Genomic DNA, 6,625 nt, shown 5'->3' with positions numbered 1-6,625 from the left:
GAAACCTGCTTTTTAAAAATATCCCATTGAGAGAGACTCTCACTGCAGCCTGTTTTATTTTGTTCTGAAATTGTCAGTGTGCAACCCTGTTCTGTGGACGATAAACAAGGTGCAGGCTTCCATCTTTGTCACCGATGATGAGGAAATACAGTGAGTGCTGGACTGAGCAGTGAACATCCCTGCCGTTTGCTGTAGGGTCTATATACCATGCCTGAAGGATTACTTTTGGTTCCAAAGGTACTATACCGAAAGTGTTTGGTGGAAACGGGGCTTAACTATTTCAGGCAGCAGTTGACCAGCAGCTTCCGTTTTCAGCTAGATAAAATTACGTTTTTTGTCAGTGGAGTCTGGCTTTGAAGAGAGTATGGATAAGTTTCACTTTTAGTTCAGTTCCTCATCAGAAAGGGCTGTCTGTTTGGGAAGGACTAATCATAAGACTGAATAACTGACACTTGGATTATACTGCATGAGTTGTGTGAGAGTTTATAAACAGATGTTTGGATTCTTTGTTCACCAGAGGCATGTGAGAAAAACAAGGTTTACCTTATAAACTCTACATAACACACAGAGTAACAGTGAGTAGGCTAACTGACAGAGATGGGACCAAGTCACACATGTGCAAGTCTCAAGTAAGTCTCAAGTCTTAACCTTCAAGTCTCAAGTAAGTCCCAAGTCATTTTTTCTTGGGCAAGTCAAGTCAAGTCACAGGTTATGTCAAGTCAAGTCAAGTCAAGTCAAGTCCTGTAATAGGTCAAGTCAAGTCCAAGTCAAGTCACCTTATTATTGTAATTTTACCTGCAGAATCTGATCTTAATAAAGTGAAAAGACAAGATATAAGTAACTGTCAGTAAACATTGACTTCATCGCTGCAATGTTTACTTTGCAGGGACGACCCCCATGCGTGCGCGCGCACACACACACACACACACACACACACACACACACTAACCAAGGCAGCGGCCAAAATCACCCATTTAGCTCATTTAACCCTGTGTTGCTCGTTCATAAAACGTACAGCCGGTCTTGTGATGAACCGGTCGGAATGTTCGCTCACGTTTTCTGGGGTTAATGTTAGCAAATAAATTAAAAAACAAGTTCCACCAAACCGACCCACCCCACCCCACCCCACCCCTGTATCGTATCAAGCTAACGTTAGCTAACTACCGACTAACCAGATAATATTAGCTAATTGACAAGCACTTACTGGGCAGAATGATGACTCTTGGTACCCCTCCCGCTGACATGTTGATGCCTATCTGATATAAGCGGGGGTGTTTCTCCAATAAACACGTAAGGTACGTAGAGAGGGCATGACTGATTGACAGGGTAGTGATCCAATCATGACAACGCCATTCTCAGCCTGCACTCCTACCCGGTAATCAACATTATTTTTTAAATTAATTTATTAATTTTATATTCTAACCGAAAACATGATGTGAATAACACTCAAGTCATTCAAGTCATCGTGTCTCAAGTCAAGTCCCGAATCTTTAACTTCCAAGTCCGAGTCAAGTCTCAAGTCTTTTATTTTTTTGTCAAGTCAAGTCACAAGTCTTCAAAACAGCGACTCGAGTCGACTCGAGTCCAAGTCACAATGACTCGAGTCCCCATCTCTGCTAACTGATGTAAAAATGGTCAAGTATTCCTTTAAAATGTGTGTTCTTCCTCCTCCTACTCAGTCCTTTTTCTCTGTGCTGCAGGTTAGAATTTTACACAAAGTCACATCAAAGCGCTAAATTCTTTTAAGATGGAGCTCGTCACAGACAGAATGATTTCAACATGGAGGAAGCTCTGCGCTTTTGGCTGCTGCTTCCTGCAACCCACTGTGAGGGAGATGGCTAAAAATTGCTGGCAGTAGCTGCATGTGTCCACACTGTCAGATCTGAGGGGGGAGTCCCTCTCTCTCTCTCTGCTTCTCTCTCTCTCTCTCTGGCTCTCTCTCTTTCTGGCGCTCTCTCTCTCTCACAGCTCAGCATCTCCACTCTCACGAAGCATGAATCCACTGTTCTGATGCTCCACAGAGGCACCATCCAGTGTATCTGAGCCACTCGTGGGAAGGATTTGAGTCACAGCCTCAGCGAGAGGTGAGTCATTCTTTATCTCTGTCTCCCCACTGATGGATTTTTACCACCACCTCAGAATCACACCACCTCTTTGTATTTTTGCATTTTATTTTTCTCAGAACAATCCATTTTTACAATAGCTGCTATTACATTGGCTAGCTTTCAAGTGTTAGTGACATCACCATACCTGATTAATTTTTTCGTTACTATGCTATTTGTATGGAAACTTCATGTTTGTTTGTCTCTGGTGTTTGAATTGAATTGACAGGATTTTTAGGCTTGCATGACTGAACATGTTGTAGCTGCATGATACTTTCAAGGTTTTTTTTTATTGTAATTATTCAGATGGTATTCTCTACTTTTTATTGGGGGAATCTGGCTGACCATTATAATATGACAGTACTTTTAACAAGATCAACTACTAACAGTTACTAATATAAATCTATAAATCATATTATATTTATATGAATTTATGATACGCCTCTCCAAATCATCAGTTATGGGATAAAATAAGCCTTTTGGGCAACCACCTGTATTTGCATGACTTAAAACTCAAAGCCAACACTGTCCACACACTGTCCATAAATGAATAGTTCACATGGGGTATAAAACTGTTTTATAAGCTTTTGTAATTTTGTAATTGATTCAAAGCTGTGCAGCATGTCTATTCAGAAGAAAATAGTGCCAGAAAAAACCTTGATGTCTGTAAAGAAATGAGGCCACCGTGGTTATATGAATTCATTATTTTGCTGAGGCTATGATTTCACAGTGCAGAGAGAGCTCTGCTACTTCACAGACACAAACACAGAAGAGGTCCAGATGCTGCACAGTCTCATGTGTCACACTGTGTGGCACAAAAAAGGAGCAAATGAGCAACACAGTGAGAGAGACTACTAATTATTTCAGCATTAAGAAAACTTTAATGATGCCACCCACATTGTGCAGGAAATGCTTTCTTCCTCTGTCTAATTGTCACTGTAATAATTTCCTAGAGAAAATATCGTTTTCTCACAAAGATTAGTCACCACAGTGGCAAAGCAGCAACAGTGAGCATCACTCGGTGTGAGACGCGGATCTGCCTTTTTACGGACTGACCTGAATCTGGTTCCTGATAAACACGTCTCCTGCTGGGGGGACAAAAATTTGTCTCGTTAAAGTTCTATTATTTGGTTTCCATTGTGAAGTATGTATGCTTCGCTCTGGCATCTGCAGGTGGAAGGATGTGTGGCAAGTCACTATATTAAAGCTAATGTAAGTAGTGACTCATAAGACACAGCTGGCTTTAAGAATATATTTGGAAAATAGCTGCACAACCTTACATGAATGGCACACAGAACAGCATCAGTTCTCACTGGGGGTCCTTAGCACCCTTATGTCAGGTATTTAAAGGTCCAGTGTGTAGCATTTGGGAGCATCTTATAGCAGAAATGGTATATAATATTCATAACTATATTTTCATCAGTTTATAATCACCTAAAAATATTAGTCATTGTGTTTTCATTACCTTAGAATGAGCCGTTTCTATCTACACACAGAGCGGGTCCTAGCCCTGAACAGACAGATCAAACAGTGGCTCCAGATAGGGCCATTTGCATTTCCTGTTGGCCATGGTTCTCCTACATACGTAGCACACGGAAAAAGTTTCAATTTTGCAACCTCATTGTTAGATGCCACTCAATCCTACACAGTGGACCTTTAAACGCATTAGCCAAAAACAGACATTACTGTCTGATCATCTATTAACAGTTTCACAATTGGTTTGCAATATATCAACATACCCTCACGGAACGGTCTGTATTATATTCTACAAAAATGCACACACAACAGTTCGTATCATATCCTACAAATTGGTGCCCCACAAATGACGTTTCGTAATTAATGTACAGTTACCTAATTAACATAAAGTTACGGACGTTGGGGTTTAGGAAAAGAAACAAACCTTAAAATGACTCAAAGTTTACACAGTTTCGATTATACGTCTACTGGGTAAGGTGCCAGGGGAAAGGCTGCGTTTTTGTGACCCATCCACCACCCCAACCAGCCTGAAAATATACTATAGCTATACTCTAACTAGCACAGGACTTTGACCCAGGAAACCAGTGTTTGTGTCCTTTGTGAAACTAAAGTCAATATTGAGTTATTTTGTCACATCAGTCATTAGTCAGTCATTAGTCGTAAGTCACGTGGTCGACTCACATGACTAACATAAACTATGGTCTTTTCCTAACCCTAACCAAGTATTTTTGTTGCCTAAATCCAAGCAACAGCCCCCTTTGATTAATAAACAACGCAAGACACAACAAAAAGGCTGTCACTATAATGATGCCAGGAGCTTCTGCCCAAGCATCAAAATATGACGAGTAGGGATGATTTTACATTGCATGATAATATCAGTGATATATATAAGATTGCAGAAATTGTAGGCTATCCATATACACAAATCATTTCTAGTCCCTTGTGGACCTGTTTTGTTAGCTATAATTCAAGGTGTTTAATTTTGAAAATTTAAATACCACCAAATCTGATCTGAAACAATGAAACATTTTTTTGTTATAGAATACTTCCATGTCTACATCACACTATGTCCAGCAGCCTGTTTCAGTATTTCAGTGTATCAGCCATGTCAAAAAGAATAATTCTGATCATGTTCATACAAAGTGCATCTATATGTATATGAATATGTATAGATATATGTATGTGTATACATCAGAAACTAAACTGTTCTGTTTAATGCATGATTTGTTTCAGTTGAAATCTACTGTGGATCACAGACATAGTGTCAGACCTAACTATTCCAGGCTGGTATGGTGATTTTCCAGTGAAATATGGCCAATGATCTTGCAGTCTAATTTACATAATCCTCCAAGTGAATCTGTCGGTGGCAGCCACCAACAATTAATTAGCATAAGACTAAAAGCCAAGGAATTTTTAATCATTATTTGAATGGTGATCATGCTGTCATTTTTGGGATGTCAGGAAGAAGAAGAAAATGCCATTTAACACTGTGTTTGTGACATGTAGCCATGGCAACCTTTGAAGAGGTCCTCATGATCAATGTTTTCTATCGTCCCTGTCATTGTCATTGGAGTCAGTCACATCATGATCAGCTGCAGACTGAGATATGACGGTTGTGGTAGATCTGTTTCCACCTGTGCTGTCTGTACAGACCACAGTGAGAGGAGGCTCGACAGGAGCTCTCTCTGCTAGTGAGCTTTCAGATCCTGATAGACAGAAGGCATTTAACAGTACTGTCCTTCAATTTGTGCAAATTGGAGAATAAAATGTCATTATTAAGTGTTTCTGAAATTATACAGGTTTTTTGTTTTTTTTTCCGGATGTAGAGCATGGTGCCCTGAAACTGACTAAACGAATCAGAGGTTATCAGACAAATTATAAATATAACTGAATACATCAAATCATACTATTAGTTAAACACGAAAAATGGAGTGTAAAAGGGAATCTAGTGATTTCTTCTTAATCAGCTGGTGAAAAAGCAATTCTTTTTTTTTTTTTCCTTAAGCACCATTGATGGAATAAATTAAAACCTGATTATGTGTGTTTAAAATTAGTGGTGTTATCGAGTTGACTGTGTGACTAGCTATCTCACGTGAAAATATTGATAGGTTAACAACCCTTTAATGCACTGTTCAGACATCAGCTCCTTTTGAGTCACTACACCTTTATTCAAAAATGTGTAGAACTAAACTCTAAACTCCTAATTCAGCTATCTCTACCATTCACTTTAGGTATGTTATGCTAAAAAAATCCACTAGATGCCATTGTGTCTTTAAATAGTGGGCCTTTTCAGTTCACCTCCTACAGGAAGTTAGTAACAAAAAATGTCACTCCAGACGTGAGGACCGCCATCTTTGTTTGAGGGAAAGCAGGTGTGTAACTTATTCTGCTATCTGTACACTGCAAAAACTTGAGTGATCTTCAGTTTTTCATCCTTCTGGTTGATTTCACAACCTTAAGTTACATTTTAATTGAAGAACAGCAAGAAAATGTGGCGTTCAACTATTTCAAAGCCCTTTCTGGTGATTCTAAGGCAAGTCAACCTGCCTTTGCACTCACAAGCATGACATGGTTGGTACTGTAACCATAATTACTGCATACATTATATTTTTGGGTAATTTTTATTACTTAAGTTACTGTGTTATTTATTAATGGGTAGCTACATTATTTATATTTAAGTAGTAATAGATTCAGCATTATTGAGTTACCAGTAAATTATTTCATTGTCATTTATAGCACATTGTATATTGTTTCATTTGTATTTTCATGTGCAGTGTTTAAGTGGAGTCATTGTGTTTCCTTGGTTATGAGCTAATTGGTTCTTCCCTGACCTTGTTTTGTGGGGACAGGTATGGGTGATACACAAGAGAGAGCGAGTACCTGGTGCTTAAAGGGCCAGTGTATAATATTTGGCATGGTTTATTGTCAATCTGAATCTGAATCTGAATATTCTACCCATTAATATGTTTATATAAGTGTATAATCGCTATAAAATAAAATTCGTTTGGTTTTCGTAGCCTTATAATTATGCTTTTATATATATATAT

The 6,625-nt window shown here is 38.8% G+C and overlaps 1 protein-coding gene across 1 annotated transcript in view; it reads left to right on the top strand.

Annotated features, from left to right (window-relative positions):
• Nucleotides 1-1,964: 1,964 nt before the first annotated feature.
• The window catches only part of LOC126392361 (melanocortin receptor 5-like), a 37,967-nt gene continuing 33,306 nt past the window's right edge, over nucleotides 1,965-6,625 (top strand). Inside the window, exon 1 of the mRNA XM_050047724.1 lies at nucleotides 1,965-2,084. The gene's annotated coding sequence lies outside the window, so the exon portion shown is untranslated. The remainder of the gene's footprint in view (nucleotides 2,085-6,625) is intronic.

This window comes from Epinephelus moara, chromosome 6 (genome assembly GCF_006386435.1).
Source record: "Epinephelus moara isolate mb chromosome 6, YSFRI_EMoa_1.0, whole genome shotgun sequence".
In the NCBI taxonomy this organism is placed as follows: Eukaryota; Metazoa; Chordata; class Actinopteri; order Perciformes; family Serranidae; genus Epinephelus; species Epinephelus moara.
The sequence above is the reverse complement of the archived record's forward strand: the minus strand, read 5'-3'. Positions and strand labels throughout refer to the sequence as shown.